An 18,325-nucleotide genomic window follows, 5' to 3' on the forward strand; every position below is an offset into this window, starting at 1 on the left:
GGTCGTCTGAAGGGCAGCGCGAAGGTTTTGCTGCCACCGTTAGGCTGGAGGACCATGAGACTCGAGAGGCTTGACCTCTTCTGTCTTTGGGTTTGACCGTTTTATTAACTTAATACTTTTTATTGTTTATACGTTTCTTGAAGTTCACAGATCGGTTGTGGTATGCCAAGCATGTGCACAAACTTTACAAAAAAATGAGAGAAAATGCAACAAAAATATTAAAAAATACAAAGCAACGTATTGCGTTTTTAGTTTTATCACACACACTTATTATTATTACTCGTAATATTATTATTACTCGTAATAATAATAATAATAATAATCGTGATTAGTAGTAGTAGTAGAAATAGTAGTAATGTCAAAATGTTGATATACAGTATATATATTACTGACATTTTTATGCTCTTTTTTAAAAAGAAATTCTTGATGTAGCTGGCTGCTCCTTGGACAACTAAATTTCCATCTATCTATCTATCTATCTATCTATCTATCTATCTATCTATCTATCTATCTATCTATCTATCTATCTATCTATCTATCTATCTATCTATCTATCTATCTATCTATCTATCTATCTATCTATCTATCTATCTATCTATCTATCTATCTATCTATCTATCTATCTGCCTGCCTGCCTGTCTGCCTGTCTGTCTGTCTGTCCATCCCTCCGTCTAACTGTTTGTTTGTCTCTCTTAAAAACACTTGTAGTGTTTACAAAATAAATTAAAATAGAAATGTTTACTACTTGTGACACCGAAGAAGAAAATCTGAAAAATGCTTCTTTTTTTTTTTTTAGAAAAGGAGCAATATTTCCAATGCTCATCTATTTATGAGATTTCATCCATCCAAAGCTGTCGAGTGACTGGACAAAAAGAAAAAAAAGATGTCAGCATTTTCTAAACAAAATCTACAATTCTTTACCTCAATTTAAATCTCTTTCCCAAGGTTTAAGTATCTGGATAAACATTGAACAAAGGTTTAAGTGCATTTCTTCAACTATGGGTGGACTAGATCAGTGGTTCCCAAACTTTTCAGCTTCCGACCCATAAAATAATACTGAAAAAGGTGTGTGACCTCATCTGTTGACTGTTTAAATATCCAAAAATGCTAATGACTCTATTAAATAAGGACATGATGGCAACACAAACAGTCTTAACATCCGTTATGCTAATTTTTTAAAACAATTTATTGATGTGTATTTCAAGTTTTTGTAACAATTATAGTGCAAAACATAGGATAAAAAATAAGATTTTTATTGTAAATGGATATCTGGAGATTATATAAGGAACCCTACTTGGTGTTGAGTGACCCACACTGGGGTGGCTACAAGAAACACTGAAGTTCAAGCTATTGACGGCCATGTTCTCCATCAGGTCAAGCTTGAAACCGAACCCATCAAGCTGATCATCGGGGCAATCATTATGAATCCATCACATTTTTAATAATCAACTCACCCGACATTCTCGTCAACCTGGGCGCCAACTGGCTTTGTCGTCACATTACTACTCACTGCTCAATGGATTAAAGATAATAAACAACAAAGATCAATAATTTGCACAGACTAAAGTTCATTATGTTTCAGTTTAAAATATAGTTATTCAGAAAGCAGACCAGACATCTTGATGGAAATACAACAAACACCATATGGAGTAATTATGAAGGGATTAACTATTACATTTTTATAGACAGCAGCTCATATTAAAGACATTAAAGGGAACGAAACAGCAGATAAAATTGCAAAGGAGGCTACCAGAAACATCTTAGTTAAAGCAGATATTAAAGTCAGAACAGAAGTAAAAAGCACAGTCAAGAAGAAAGAAAAGGTAGATGTTTTACAGAAGTCAACGGAAAACAAGAGCTATGAGATGGGAAAAGGAAAGATGGTTAGTTTTGTGGAACCAGAAATCAATGATTCAGCAGAGGAAGCAAAAGAAGCTCTTTTAAAATGTTAAAAACATGCTTTTAAGGTATTGCTGTTTAGTATACTATGAATGCAATAACTAATTCCTGACTAATTAGTTTAATTCTTCCTTTTAAATAATTTTTTATTTCTTTTTCTTTTTTTAGTAGTCTGTCTAAAAATGCTGATTTTGTGTCTTCTGCTTTTATCATTGCTTTTTGTGTACTTTTGTTGCTGCCTCTTGATAAGGTTGTCATTGTAAATAAATGGGTCTGAATTGACTTCCCTTTTAAATTAATGGGTATTGATAATAATAATAATAATAATAATAATAATAATAATAATAATAATAATAATAATAATAATAATAAAATAACAGTGTATATCTGTGAAATTGTATGACAGAGTACATGTAAAATTGGGCTCATCTTACTCTCAAAAAATCTTAATTTTGTAGGTGCTCAACATTGTTTACACAGCCCTGTGCCTTTAAGATTATTTTATTAAGTTGGCATCTCTTGTGGCACACATTGGCCCGAGCCTTTAGGGCGATGTGTCATGTCTATTGAATATACGTCATTGAGTAGTTGTTCCCAGATCAGGAAACAACAGAAGAGTTCAGTTTTTTCAGACTCCATTTCTGTTAAGAGAACAGGAGAATCCAGCAGCTGAATCAGGGTGAGTGTTAACTCAACATTCTTCTCCTCCTCTCCTGTTTAGATATGTTTAGTTTCATGATTTTACTTAGGTTATCCTACATTTCATTTAGATTATACATGATTGATGTTTTTACTTCTGTATTTCTATATTTGATAATGATTTCATTTAGATTATTTTAGCTACTATTTTGACTGTCTTAGCTCATGTTTAGATATGTTTGGTTTCGTGATTTTATATAGATTATCCTATATTTCATTTAGATTATACATGATTGTTGTGTTTTTTTCTGTGTTTCATTATGTACCTGCTGTATTTGATTCTGTTGTTGTTTCTGTTGTAAAGTGCTTTGGATCGCCTTGTTGCTGAAAAGTGCTATATAAATAAATTTCACTTCACTTCACTTCTTTCTGAGTCTCTGAGTGGCTTTTCTCTCTGTGATCTGTGGAGTGAACAAAAGACACACCTCGACATTTTGTCTAATGCTCTGATACCACCAGCGGCAGTTTTAGAGGCTCAGGTTTTCATGTAACGGTTGCTTCATGTCCAAGTTATTTTAGAGTCAAAGGAATCTACAATGGCACAGTGAAGCAGTGGTTAGAGCTGTCCCCTCCCAGCAAGGAGGTTGATGGATCGTTGTCTTTGATACTCTCATTTTTCAGACCGTGGTGAAGTTAGTTTGAAGTTGGATATTGGATATTTGTGCTCCGCGGAGTAAGCGGTGTCTAGCTCACAGTTGACCCGAAACAGGAATACTAATGTCAGCCAGCCATTCTCTGCGTCTCCCTTCTCTCAGGCGTGGTGGTTCACTTAGGGACCATCAATAAATTTTCCGAACTCATCGCTCCTGAGAAACAAATATTAATAGATTTCTTGTCTTGATCAATTTCTGGATAATGTATCACTTCCTAAATTATCAGGTAGTCAAGCAATGGGGCTGGATTCACCACTGACATAAACTGAACTCCAGGAGCCCTCCAAAGCATGCCCAATAACAAGGCTCCAGGTCCAGATGGATTTCCAGCAGAATTCTATAAAGAATTCTGGAATATCCTGGCACCAGCATTTCACAGAATGCTGCAGGAAACTGAAGAAAATGGCATACTTTCCAAAAATATGAATTCTGCTAACATCAGTCTCTTATTAAAACCAGGCAAGGACCCTGTATTCCCTACCAGTTATCGTCCCATATCTCTTATCAATGTTGACCTTAAAATACTTTGTAAAGCCCTCTCAAAAAGATTAGAGAAGGTAATTCCTCTCATAATACATCCAGACCAAACTGGTTTTATAAAAGGAAGGCATTCATCCACAAATTCACACAGACTATTTAATTTAATAGATTATTCTTACAGTAAAAACATTGAAACTGCCACTCTAGATGCTGAAAAAGCTTTTGACAGAGTAAACTGGAGATTCATATTTGCAACTTTGCATAAATTTGGTTTTGGAAACCGTTTTATAAATTGGCTAAAAATGCTATACAGTTCCCTATCAGCATGCATCAGAACAAATACCCAACCATCCTCTAGCTTTTATTTTCAGAGGGGCACCAGGCAAGGATGCCCACTTTCCCCCTCACTATTTGCTATTTTCATAGAACCTTCAGCTGCAGCAATCAGGCAAACTACCGATATTAAGGGTATAAAATGCAAGAACATAGAACATAAAATCAGTCTTTATGCAGATGATGTATTACTTTTTCTCCAGCATACACAAACCTCCCTCACTCAGGTTATTGAGTTGATAAACTCCTTCTGAAGGGTTTCAGATTATTCTATAAATTGGCTGAAATCTACAGTTCTTCCAATAAATTGCTCTTTTAACAATTCCCTTACTACACAACTGCAGTCAGGGAATATTACATATTTGGGTATCAATATTTCTCCTAGACTGGCATATTTAACAAAACTAAATTACATCCCACTTTTAAAGAAAGTTGGGGAGGATCTTGCAAGATGGAAATTTCTACCCATATCTCTTATGGGTAGGGTAGCTTCAATTAAAATGATGGTTTTGCCTAGAATTAATTACTTATTCTCAATGATCCCAAATAAACCATCATCTGATTGGTTTAGATCCCTGGATTCCTTTATCTCTAAATTTCTTTGGAAAGATAAACCTGCACGTATTAGCTTAAAAACACTACAGAAGACCAAAGATAAAGGAGGACTAGAGCTGCCTAACTTCTATCATTACTTTTTAGCTAATAGGTTACAATACATCTCAAGATGGGTAAAACATAACCCCCTTGATGAATCCTGGTTAGACGTAGAACAGACACTATGCAACAATATAGTGATGGAGACCTTCCATTCATTAGCTCAAACATAAAACGGCATGTATGCGTCAAGAACATTAATGTTAGCTCCTCTCTGAAAGCATGGTGGGAGTTTCTTAAAATAATACAGTCTTCACTAATCCCATGCAAACGTACACCCATCTGGAACAACCCTGACATCCTACAACATAATAATATGATAAACTTTCCGGGTTGGGGATGTAAAGGAATCAAATACCTGGTACACATATATGAGGAGATAGACTTCATTCCATTTAACAGATTAATAATACAATATGGGATTGACAAGACTAAATTTTTGGAATATCAACAAATCAAATCTATAATAAAACATAAATTTAAGTTCAATAAAACTAGGTTGGAAGTACCATCAAGGGTATTAGAGTTCCTTAATCTTCAACCTCCCAAATTATTGTCAAAAATCTACAGGACATTGTCTAACATAGACGAATCAATATCCCTTCCCATTACGAAATGGGAGATGGATCTGTCAGTCAACTATGACCAAGACCTCTGGTCCCAAATATGTTTAAGAACTTTTAAAATGATTAGAAACCCTAATTTACAATTGATACAATTTAAAATTCTTCACAGAGTACACTATACAGGTCAACAGATGTTCAGGATGGGGTTTGCATCATCTAGCACTTGCTCACAATGCACAGGCAATATAGCTGATAATTACATCCATGGTTCTGTCCACCTGTTCAGAGGTTCTGGCACCTGATATGTGAGGACTTATCAAAGTGTCTGAAATGTAAAATACCACCCTCTCCATCAGTTTGCTTACTAGCCCATGTAGATGACATCCCCTTGGAGACAAAGTCACTTCACATGATTTGCACTGCCTTATGTATCACAAATAAAACAATACTCTTAAATTGGAAAAATAAAAATATTCTTTGCATTAACCAGTATAGAGACCTTTTGTTGGATCATATCAGTCTTGAGACAGCTTCTGCCTCCAAATGAGATCATTCTCTCTGGGCTTCTTTGATCGGTTCTATTACATAGTGGGGTTGGGGAGTAGCCTTTGATCGTGCCCTATGGGGCATTGTGGCAGGTGTGTGTGTGTGTGTGTGTGTGGGGGGGGGGGGGGGGGGGGGGCTGGCNTGCGCCCAGGCCGCGGGGGCCCCCCAGGGTGGGCTCTGGGACTCGGGTTCTGAGGGTGCGTCGCCCCTGGGTTGGGGTACCGGTTGGGGTACCGGTTGGGGTACCGGTTGGGCCTTGGGGGCTTGGGTCTTGGTGGGTATGTCACTGGGGTTTTGGGCTGGTGTGTGCCCCGGTGCCCAGCCCTGGCCTGGAGCCCCTTGGTGCATTGGGGGGCCTTGGGCGCCTTAAGCTGGTGGGGAGGTCTCTTTGCCATCTCATTGCAGGTGCTCTCCCATCAGAAAGGGCTCTAATTAACTTTTCTATATTGTAGTGATTTTTTTTCTATTGTATTTCATTTAATTAGATCCCTGTGTGTCCAGGCTGGGGACCGAAGGTATCAGAGGGTCTTCGGAGAGGACTGGTCCAAGTGTGTGCGAGTGGTTGGCTTTGTGGTCCTTCACATAGGAATGCATGTTCACTAGTGCCTGGGTTGATTTATTTGTTTGACTATTCTTTTTTTATGTATTAATTTAGGACCAGTCGGCCTGGTTACATACATTTAACATTAACCTACTCGTCTTCCACTACAACTGATTCACCTAATTTTTGATGTGCTTTTACAAAATATGGCCTTTCAATTTCTGCTTCTCAGAATATAATTAATAAAGTTCTTCAAAGATCGAACATGTCTTTGAGAAAAAAAAGCCCCAAAAAATGAAATCATGCAAATTAACATCGGCTTTCAGGTTTGCAGTACTGGCCCCTAAAATAAATAATATATAATAGTTAATATGGTTCTGTAAGATCAACTTGAACATGCAAGGACAGATCTAAATATTTAAAGATTTTGATTTTCAGTGTTACATAGTGTTTAACTCATTTGTTTTATCATATTAATTTGACAGTTTTTTTTCCTTTTAGGTGAATTAAAAAAAAACACTATGTAAAGTTTAGTTTTATAACAAGAGCTGTCAGCATAACTGAGACAGACAACTAAATGTTGAAAATACTAGCTTCTCTGTAAGTTGTTTGGTTATAATTGGGACAGAATAGATATTGGACGTAATTACACGGCCCTCCCTTTTTATTTATTTTACAATAGAATAATCTCCTGTTTTAATATGTAAATTATTCATCAAGCTCCTGACTCAGCAAACCAATGGCAATTAAGCGCTGTAATGGCTGTTGATTAGCAGAGACGCTCATTGTAGCTCTCATATCTTTCTGTTAACAGCCCTCTACATTAAAGAAACCTGCAAAGCCACACATTAATTTTTTAGAGTGCAACATAATATATAGCTGTCATCATTGATGTCATCCCATGCTAACCACATCTTATGTAATTCTTTTAAAATTTAGGTCAAGCATAATGTAGTGACTATTTGTCCATAAAAACCAAAACTTAAGTGATCAAACTATAATTCCCAGGATCTCGTCTGCCTCTCCTGCTTTCCTTGCTGGTTCACCTAACTGATTGTTTCACCTGCTCATCCCTAACTGATTGTTTCACCTGCTCATCCCTGACTGATTGTTTCACCTGCTCATGCCTGACTGATTGTTTCACCTGCTCATGACTGACTGACTGACTGATTGGTAAAAAACCATATGACCCCTAATGTGCCTAAAGTCGGGTGGCACAGTGGAATAGTGGTTAGAGCTGTTGCCTCCCAGCAAGAAGGTTGCAGGTTTGCTTCCCGGCCTGAGGCCTTTCTGGGTGGAGTTTGCATGAGTTTGCATGTTCTCCCTGTGCACACGTGGGTTCACTCCGGTTTCCTCCCACAGATCAAAAAACATGCATGTTAGGTTAATTGATGACTCTAAAATTGTCCCTAGGTGTGAGTGAGAGCGTGAATGGTTGTTTGTCTCGTTTGTCTATATGTGGCCCTGTGATGGACTTGCGACCTGTCCAGGGTGTCCCCCGCCTCTCGCACAGTGACTGCTGGGGATAGGCACCAGCCCCCCACGACCCGGAATGGAGAAGCGGTTAAAGAAAATGGATGGATTTGCCTAAAGTCTATGTATTTATGTGAAATACCCAAATCCCAAACAAAATGAATGTATAAACTACAAATTTATTCTAAACAACTAAGATTAAACAAAAATTTAGAAATTCACCAGAAAATAAACAAATCAATAAACTAAATTTAAAGAATTAACAAAAATAAAGAAATAGCTCCTACACATAATTTTTCTTTGATTATTTGTTGTTTTATCAAACTTCATTTGTATAAATGAAATTTGCATGGCAGTTTTCAGATATTTTTCCACTCTCCAGCTACACTCGTCTGTGTATACATTAATCTGTCAGATTCTTCAAATTTGGGAAAAAAAAGTTTTCTTTATGTCTAACAAAAATAGTGCCTTTAATTTGAAACCATATTTACCTGTGATTCTTTATTATGCTTATCAGCATCTGCTTCTCTGCTCTTCGCTTTTGTGCCTTGTGAAGATTTAGGATTTGGTATTTTCTTTGGGGGATTGGAATACTTGACTTAGACTTTGACTGACCAGCAGAACTTTCCCTCTTCCTCCACTTCTCTTCATGATCATCTACATGTTCGTTAGAAACTGTGAAGGTTTTCTCCAGAATTTTCATTAGTAGACCATGCTGCATAATGTGCTCGACATAACGTCTTTGTAAAGAAATATTTTTTAAATGAACTCTGCTGGTCTGAGCTACTTCTTCTTTGAAAGGATGTTCCGTTTCACCAAACCAAACCATAGCTCCACATGGCAGTTTGTTTCTCTTGTTTTGCCAGTTTCATCTGTTTCACCAGTTGTTGGTGTCTTGTGTTGTCTCAGACCCCAAGCATCAAGCCAATCCACAGTGGGATAATCCCCATATAGTTTTTCAGCAGAACATCAATTATACCAGGACAAAAGTAAGGGTATTCTATGTTGGCTGAATCATCGGACAGAAAGTCACACTCTGCTTAGTCCCATATCACTTGAAAAGCATGTGTAAAAGGTGACTTTCCAATGATTCTGTTAGTTTTCTCAGTGATGCTTTGTTCAGCTTCTGATAAGTGTTGACTTTCTTCATCCTTGTTTTTCTTCTTTTGTGAAATGCAGCTGTTGAGGTAGGTTTGGCATGTATTTACCAAATGGGTACATTGTTTTGCATCAAAGACTACACACTGTGGTGATTTGGCTTTTTTTTCAAAAGGATGTATGGAGAATGCAATGCTTGCAAAAAAAAGGAGTTTCAAGTAAGCCTTATCTATGACCCTGAGGCCATGCATGCAGTGGACAACAGAAATTGGGGAAAGAAGGAAGGAGGAAAAAAGGAAAGGATGAAAACATCAGAGAAAGTGCCTGTTAGGGTCACAGTGAAAAAGAATTGTGAAAGTTCCTGAGGAGAGCTTCTTGACCTGTTCCAGAGTCAGTTGGTTTTCTATAAGAGGCATTTCTTTTGCACGAGGAAACAGTTCAAGCACTATTGTGAACTGAAGAAAGAAATGGGCAGGCATTTCACAAGAATGAATATAGGCATATAATCTAATCAAACCTTCAAAGAAAATCATTACTTATAATGTGCCTTACTCCTCCATTTTGAAAACTTCTTACATATTAACAGAAGTCTAAATACTCTTGTTCCTACCTTTTATACCAACACGTCTTTTATACTGTTTTACATAACTCTGAATCCTTTAATGTTTAATGGCTATGTAATTGCTTTCTTACCTAAATTAATTAATTAATGTTTTTTTTTTTTCAATTAAATCCAACTACAATGAAATGTTAAGAAATTGTTATTGTCCCGTCAGTTCTGTTACCAAGGTCAACTCTGTTACTTTAATGGTCAACTCTGCTTAGATAAAGTTTTCACACACAAAAAAAGAACATTGTTGTTTTTAATAATATATACATTGTCGGTTGACTTTGTCTGTAATATAGTATTATAAGCCCAATTATTTTTTTTAAATATTTGTTGGTATTTAATGAGTTTTAATAAGAAATGTTTGCTCCTACAAAAACAATTCTGTAAATAGTGAAGTATTTTTGCCATATTTTAAATGTATTTTGAAGTTAAATACCTTAGTTTGAAGTAGTGATATATTAGGACAGTTTATGTAATCGTGGTGATCTGTGAGTTGACTTCCTGGTGGGCCGTCCTGTTCCCTTGGATTGGCTGAGTTCCTGCACATCTTCCACACCTGCAGAAGATTAGGCTCGTCAAGAAGCTCCAGTACTTAAGGCCGTGGTGGAGACCAGATCAGCACTAGAGCATTATTTGCCCTTCGGTAAAAAACTCTCAGCTCACTTGTCTTCTGATTTTTTTATCTGTATGCTTTGCTAAATACATGCCCTTGTGCTTTTTGTACTCCATCAAAGTGAGAGTCACCTGAGAAACCAGTCTGGTCTGCGTCCTGAGTCCTCTGCGAGCTAAGTACTCCGAGCTACCTACCTGAGCCTGTCTGCCTCTTCTGTTGCTGCAACCTGTGGAGGATTCCCTCGCTGTCCTGACATCCGGAAACCTGCAAAACGGATTCAACTCGTCCAGGGAAGTGCTCACTTTACCTTCCTCCTTCACACTGGATCCAGCCCGCCTTCCTGTAAGAGAACCTCACCTGTGAATGCAGTTCTCCCTCTCAACTATCCAGAAGACATGTATACTTACCCACGTCCCTTTCTTCCAGATCCCGTTTCCTGTAGAACCCTGCACTGTCTCACTGTAAATAAAACCATTTACCTGTGTCCTGGTCTCCTGTGTCTGTCAGTCTCCGAGCAGCTCCTTCTTGACCTTGTTAAAACGTGACAGTAATAAAATAAGGAGAATTTAGCCTGTTAGAATATATCGCTTTTCAAAACATTGTCTATGTTGTCCGTAACGGAGTTGACATATCAGACTGTATCTTACAAATTTTTTCCTAATAAAAAGTAAAAATGTCGCTAATGTTTGACAAACAGCAAACTGTCAAAGTTTTATGTATTTTCAATAAAATTCCTGAAAAAAAATTATTGGTAATTAACACTTTTTTTTTTTTTTTTTTTTTTTTTTTNAAAGTAAAAATGTCGCTAATGTTTGACAAACAGCAAACTGTCAAAGTTTTATGTATTTTCAATAAAATTCCTGAAAAAAAATTATTGGTAATTAACTTTTTTTTTTTTTTTTTTTTTTTTTTTCATTTTTCAAAATACCAAATGTATCTCCAATTATAGAATCACCCATATGACTTTGAAAAAAAAAAATCTTTCTTATGAAAGGCAAAATATTGCTGTTAATTTGACTGTGTAACTTTAAAAATGGCACCCCATTAAAAATATGTAACAATAACTAACATATTAAAAAATTAACAGTACCTGCGTTAGGCACCTTTGTCCGAATCCCTTGTCGATCTGGAGGGCATATGACCTTCAGCCACTTTAAACAGCTTTTCTCATGCGTTTTAAACAAAGAAAGAACAAGTGATATCCACTGGTCATGTGTTGGAACTGCCTCAAAAAACCCAAACAAATAAAACATTGAGTAATGGCATCACTACCTCACGCTTTTCCCCAAAGATTTGTATTTTTAAGGCTCATTCATTTCTTGAAACGATCCATTTTTAGCTAGCAATGGTTGAAAAATGCTTTGCCATGTGTTTTTTTTCTTCCTAACACATACTTGCCGCATTGGGCAGGACAGTCCCGCATTTAGCCCCCCCTGTCCCTTGTCCCACATCACCCTGTGCAGGACAGCCAAAAGTCCCGCATTTGGCCCTGGCCTTGCCTGGCAGCTTGTAGCTGTGCTTCAGCAGCAGCCACATGCAGCACAGGGCTCTCAAGTCTCACGCATTGACCATGAGACACATTTTGTATTTCTCACGCTAAAAAAAACATGCACACGGCCTTTATGTCACTTTAACGCTATATATAGCGAGTTTTCAGATTCCCCTGGCATTTTTTTAAAGCGACTAGCGACAAATCTGGTGACTTTGGCAACTAAATGTGTGAAAGCACTCATTCTGCAGCGTACCGTAAGCCCCGCCCACTTCCCAAGCACTGACAGCTGTCAATCTCACAGCAGAGAGGAGACCCGCTCCACTCTGTGTCCACAGTGGCACAAAAAGATATATGTGGTGCTTCTGCGCGCCCCCTCGAGCGGGAGCGGGATTGTTTTCATGTGAGTCGTGTTGTCATCTGATGACAGAGAGCTACAACTGAAGAGGCAGAAGAATAAAGATGTAGGCATGAAAGAAAGCTTTTCAGAGTGGTTGAAGGACAGCAGGAAGTTCTGTCTGAGCATCAAGAGGAGGCCTGGAAATGTTCAGGTTAGCTAAAGCTACTAATTATTAATAAATAACAAGTTACAACTTACTGATCAGTATTTACAATATACCAGCTGAGAGGATGGAGAGAAAGAATCAGGACAGACAGGAGAAGGAGACAGCTGGACTAATGTTAGCTGGAAGTGTAGAAACAGCCACTTAATACCAAAGGATTTATTTTTATTTATTTTGTCAGCAATCAACTGAAGGGATTTTCTATTATTAATATCACAGTTTCATTCTGGTTTTAGGAAAAAACAGTACATTAACAGCAGCCTTAAAAGTAATAAATGACGTCACTGAAGCGCTTGATAATAAACAACATTGTGCAGTACTTTTTATTGACTTGTCCAAAGCATTTGTTACTATAAATCACACTGTTGAAACAGAGACTTACCAGTATTGGTCTCTCTTATCAAACTGTTGGCTGGTTTAATATTTATCTTTCACACAGAACACAATGTGTACAGGGAGATGGTTTCTCTTCCAGTTCACTTACTGTACCTAATGATGTTCCACAGTGATCAGTCTTAAGACCATTCCTTTTTTCCCCCTCTGTATTATTAATCTTAATCGTAACGTCACTGCTGCAGATTTTCCTTTTTATTCTGACAACAGTGATGTATAGCTCAGCATCCTCGTTCAAGATGGCTCTCACTCCACTGCAGTTAACTTTTAATACAATACAATCAAATTTATGTGACTTAAAACTTGTTTTAAACTCAGAAAAAAACAAGTCACTTAACCTGCCTTCAATCACCATGTTTCAGGGTTCACAGATCAAGTGTTATTTGGCCCTTCTTATTAATGATTCTCTCTTTTGTGTCTCATGTTCAGATTTATTTTAGAATTAGGTCTTGTTTGTCTTTTTATGCCATAAAGAGGCTTGTTTCAGCTACATTTATGCCTGTACTGGATGATGGTGATGTGATTTACTTGCAATCATCCTCTCCAAGCCTACGTGCTCTGGATATTGTTCATCATGGAGCTTCATTACTGAAATTTTAAAAGTCTCACACACCATTTTCTCCTATATACGTGTGTTGGATGGTCTGACTTGTCTCCTAGCAGACTAAGGCACTGGTATATATTAATTTATAAGGACATTTAAGGCCTTCAAATATTGAGACCTACATTATATTGCCCAAAGTATTCACTTGTCTCCCTTCACACACGTATGAACTTGAGTGACATCCCATTCTTAATCAATAGGGTTTAATATCATGTTGGCCCCCTTTTTGATGCTGTAACAGCTTCAACTCTTCTCAACACCAAACTCACTCTTCCATGTCTTTATGGACCTTGCTTTGTGCACTGATGCTCAGTCATGTTGGAACAGGAAGGGCCCATCCCTAAACTGTTCTCACAAAGTTGGAAGCATGAAATTGTCTAAAATGTCTTGGTGTGCCGAAGCATTAACTAAGCAGCTGGGCCCAACTTATGAAAAACAACTGCACACCATAATCTCTCCTCCACCAAACTTTACACTTGGCACAGTGCAGTCAGAGAAGTACTGTTCGCCTGGCAACTGCTAAACCCAAACTCATTCATCAGATTCCCAGACAGAGAAGAATTAATCATCACTCTAGAGGACACGTCTCCACTTCTCTAGAGTCCAGTGTCGGAGTGCTTTACACCACTGTACCTGAAGCTATGCACTTGGTGATGTAAGGCTTGGATGCAGTTGCTTGGCCATGGAAACCCATTCCAAGAAGCTCTCTACACATTTTTCTTGAGCTAATCTGAAGGCCACATGAAGTTTGGAGGTCTGTAGTGATTGACTCTGCAGAACATTAGTGACCTCTGTGCACTATGAGACTCAGCATCCGCTAAGCCCTCTCTGTGAATTTACATGGCCAAGTTGATGTAATTTCCATACGTTTCCACTTTGTTATAATAACACTAACAGTTGAATTAAATATTTTGTGCTGAGGAAATTTCATGACTGGACTTATTGCACAGGTGGCATCCTATCACGGTACCACACTGAAATTCACTGAGCTTCTGAGAGTGACCCACACTTTCACAAATGTCTGTAGAAACAGTCTGCATGTCTGCGTGCTTGATTTTATACACCTGTGGCCATGGAAGGTATTGAAACATCTGAATTCAATGATTCGGATGGGTGAGTGAATGCTTTGCAATATAGTCAAAAAAGCTCAGGTGGTTACAGAGTTTGGTCCCAGGATGTCCTCTTCTTGTTAGTACCAATAGTCCATACAGAGTTTGTAAAAAGGCATTTACATATGTTACACCTAATGTCTGGAATATCCTGCAAAGTCCCCTGGAAATTAGGGATATGGTTTCTCCGCACATTCAAAAAAAATTATTACTAATTTGTAGGCAGAGACATCTGGTTGTGGATGTTTTGTTTAATTTTCATCAAAATGCAGATTATGCTTGTGGGTGTGTGTTTTGATTGTAATTTGTCCTAATCTGTTCTGCTGACTTGCCCAGGGCAAGGACATTTTTAAACTGAGTTCTTTTGTGGTTAAAGAAAGGCTGAATAAATAGCTAAGATGCTATGCATTTTATTCTCTACAACAATGAGATTTTGGTCAAACCAGTGAGACTCTCCATCATTCTTTGGTGCTCTTTGGCTCAGACATACCGCACAGTAGAAACAGCATTCAAAGTTTAAATTGGTCACAAAAACTTGAACTGGCAACAACTGATCTGGCACTTTGATATTTGTGATAGTTTTTACATGATTCCAGTTTAAATTTTATGATTTTTGGAGATTTTATTACAAAATGTTTAACTGAAGAGTGTGATAATGTCACACTAACCTTTGAGCTGGATAACGTTCCAATTCTTTTGCAAACTTTTTACCCCCAGAAATTTTAGATTTCTTATAAAGTCTACATATCAATATGTAGGTATAGTCTTCTTTCATGAAGTGTGCCTCCTACTGCTATATGACTTGCATTTTTCTCTCAAATCTCTCCAAAATGCGGAGAACAGAGACCTAAACTTCCCCAAACTTTTATTCTATCTGAGCTCAGAAGTTTCTCCTCAAATCTGGAAGTGAAGGATCAAATTAACTTGTCATTCTCCAACATAAAAGACTGTAAACAGATAAAATTACATGTCTACTTAGACTCCTCTGCCACTTACAGGTCAATTTTTTTTTTTTTTTCATACAACTGGCTGCTTGAGGCTTAATTTATACTCTGCTTTTCTCTCTGCCTAACTTATTAAGAGCGCTGCCATGGAGTGACTGACACAGGTCTGTGGTTACCATGGTAATCCCAATGAGCCACTGGCTGCAGATTTAATATTTCTTTTGATTTAGGTTTTCTTTACATTTCTTATGCAATTTATTCATTAAAACTTTGTAACTTTAGATTATTGCAAAAGTAAATCCCAAATTAGTTTAGTTCACAACCCCAAGTTCAAAAAAGTTGGGACATTGTGTAACATGTAAATTAAAAACAGAATGAAATCATTTGCAAATCTCATAAACCCATATTTTATTCACAATCAAATGTATTTTCATTTACATTTAAGAACAACTATTGGTGACCAAAGTGCTGCACACAAAACTATAAAAAGATAAGAGACCACAAAACAAACAAAATTAAAAACAAATAAAAAACAAATGTATTTTAGGAAGAGACTGATATAAATGGGCAGTGGAACATAGAAAAAAAAAATATGTTTAAACTAATTTCCAATTTGATGGCAGCAACACATTTCAATAAAGTTGTTCCAGGTGACAAGACGAGGCTTGGCAGAACTCAAACTCACAATGACACGACAAAGTTTTAAGGATTTTATTGCCAGGAAGCTGGGAGCAGGCTCAAAGTCTCACTCACGTGATCGGCTAGTGATGGTAACGGAACTGGTAAGTCCACTCCAACTTGGTTTAGTGTTGCAAACCGGCTGGTCTGAAAGGGGCTGAGACGAGAGGGAAAATCCAGATCCAGGCGTGAGGTCGTTACCGGTAGGTCAGAGGTCCAAAGCCAAAACCAGACAGGGAGAATCCAAAGGGCGAGGTCCAGATGAGCGAGGCAAGGTCGGCAACGAGAGATCAGAGTCCAAAGAAGTATCAGGCAGGGAGCAGACAAGAGACGGTGGTCATGGAACAGGCAAGGGTCGAGATCAGGCATGAACGAGAGTAGTACGCTGGACATTTACTTGCAACAAGGCTTTCAATAATCTGGCACTGTGATCTGGGAGCTGTGGGTATTTATGGTGACAGGAACAGGTGAGACAGATGAAGCTGATTACATGGGCATGGCAACATGGGTGTGGCTTGAACTGTGGGACTGTGGAAAGTTACATGACTGTGGCAAGAGGCGTGGCAGGAACAGATGGAGCTGTGACACCAGGACCATAATTCCCACTGTCAATCATCTCTTGTTTTAACATCTAGGAACTGAGGAGAGCAGTTGCTGGAGCTTTTGGAGGGAATGATGTCCTATTCTTGTCTGGACGAGTATTCTAGCTGTTCAACAATCCTGGGTTTCCTTTGCTGTAGTTTTTGTTTCATGATACGTCAAATGTTTTCAGTTCTGCAGGCAAACCAGTTCAATACTCAGATTCTTCTACTATGAAACCATAAGGTTGTAATGGATCCAGTCTGTGGTTTAACATTGTCTTGTTGAAATTAGCAAGGCCTTCCTTAAAAAAGACGTTCTCTGGATGAGAGCATATGGTGTTCTAAAACCTGTGTAAATGTTTCTGCATTGATCAAGCCTTTCCAGATGTGTAAGCTGCCCATGCCATAGGCACTAATACACCCCCATACCATAAGAGAGGTAGGCTTTTGAACTGTGAGCTGATAACAGGCTGGATGGTTCCCCTCCTCTTTAGTACAGAGGACATGGCGTCCATGGTTTCCAGAGAGAATTTCAAATTTTAATTCATCTGACTACAGAACAGTTTTCCACTTTTCCTCAGTCAATTTTAAATGAGCTTTAGTCTAGAGAAGGCAAAAGTGTTTCTGAATGGTGTTCACATTTTTCTTCTTGTTTGCCTGATAGAGCTTTAACCATCATCTGTGGATGGAACAGTGAACTGTGTTTACAGACAATGGTCTGTGGAAGTGTTCCTGAGTCCATGAGGTAATATTCAGAACAGAATCAGACCTGGTTTTAATGCAGTGGCCCCTGAGGGCCCGAAGATCACAGACATCCAACACTGACCTTCAGCCTTTTGTCCTTTGAGCTCAGAGATTTCTCCAGATTCTTGAAATCTTTTAAATGATATTATGAACTGCAGATGATGAAATATTTAAGTCTTCCCAATTTTCAATTGAAGAATATTATTTTGAAATTGTTCTACTATTTTTAGAGGCAGTTTGTCACAGACTAGTGAACCTCTGCCCATCTTTACTTCAAAGAGATCAAGCTCATGCTCTTTTTATACCCAGTTCTCTTACTAACCTGATGCCAATTAGCCTAATTAGTTGCAAAATGATCCTCTAGCTGTTTTCTATTTCTACCATTTACTTTTACAAACTTTTGTTGCCACCGTCCCAAACTGTTTTTTAGATAGACTGCTGCCTTCAAATTCAAAACTACCCAATTTTTTAACTTCAAATGGTAAAGATCCCTATTTTATGATGTGTTCATTGTGTTTCATTGTGAATTAATGTTTGTTCATGAGATTTGCAAATCATTGTGTTTTCCACATTGAAAAACATGATAAAACATGATAAACATTTGGGCTCCATCTTCTTGTCTTTAACAATTACTATACAGTGACTAAATTAAACAAACAAAAGCTACTCACTGCATCAGTTTCCAAGCTCGACTTTTTATGGTGACACTTTCCTCTTTTTTTACGATAAAATCCAGAAGAGACTTCTCTTTTATGGAGCGCCGTTTGTAAAGGGAGCTTGTGCTAAAAATTCATGCCTAAATTTTGTCACATTTAGCTTCTGCTAAAAATTCATGCCTAAATTTTGTCACATTTAGCTTCTGCTAAAAATTCATGCCTAAATTTTGTCACATTTAGCTTCAAACACTGTTTAAAAATGTAGTGTTGATTTTCTGATGTCACTTTTTACAACATTTAGCTAGTTGCATGTAATTGTTACAGCTGCATACTAAATATAAATCTAAATGCTAAATGTTAAATCTAAATGTTAAATGTTAAATCTAAATGTTAAATGTT

The sequence above is a fragment of the Kryptolebias marmoratus genome, linkage group LG5 (genome assembly GCF_001649575.2).
Source record: "Kryptolebias marmoratus isolate JLee-2015 linkage group LG5, ASM164957v2, whole genome shotgun sequence".
Taxonomy (NCBI): Eukaryota; Metazoa; Chordata; class Actinopteri; order Cyprinodontiformes; family Rivulidae; genus Kryptolebias; species Kryptolebias marmoratus.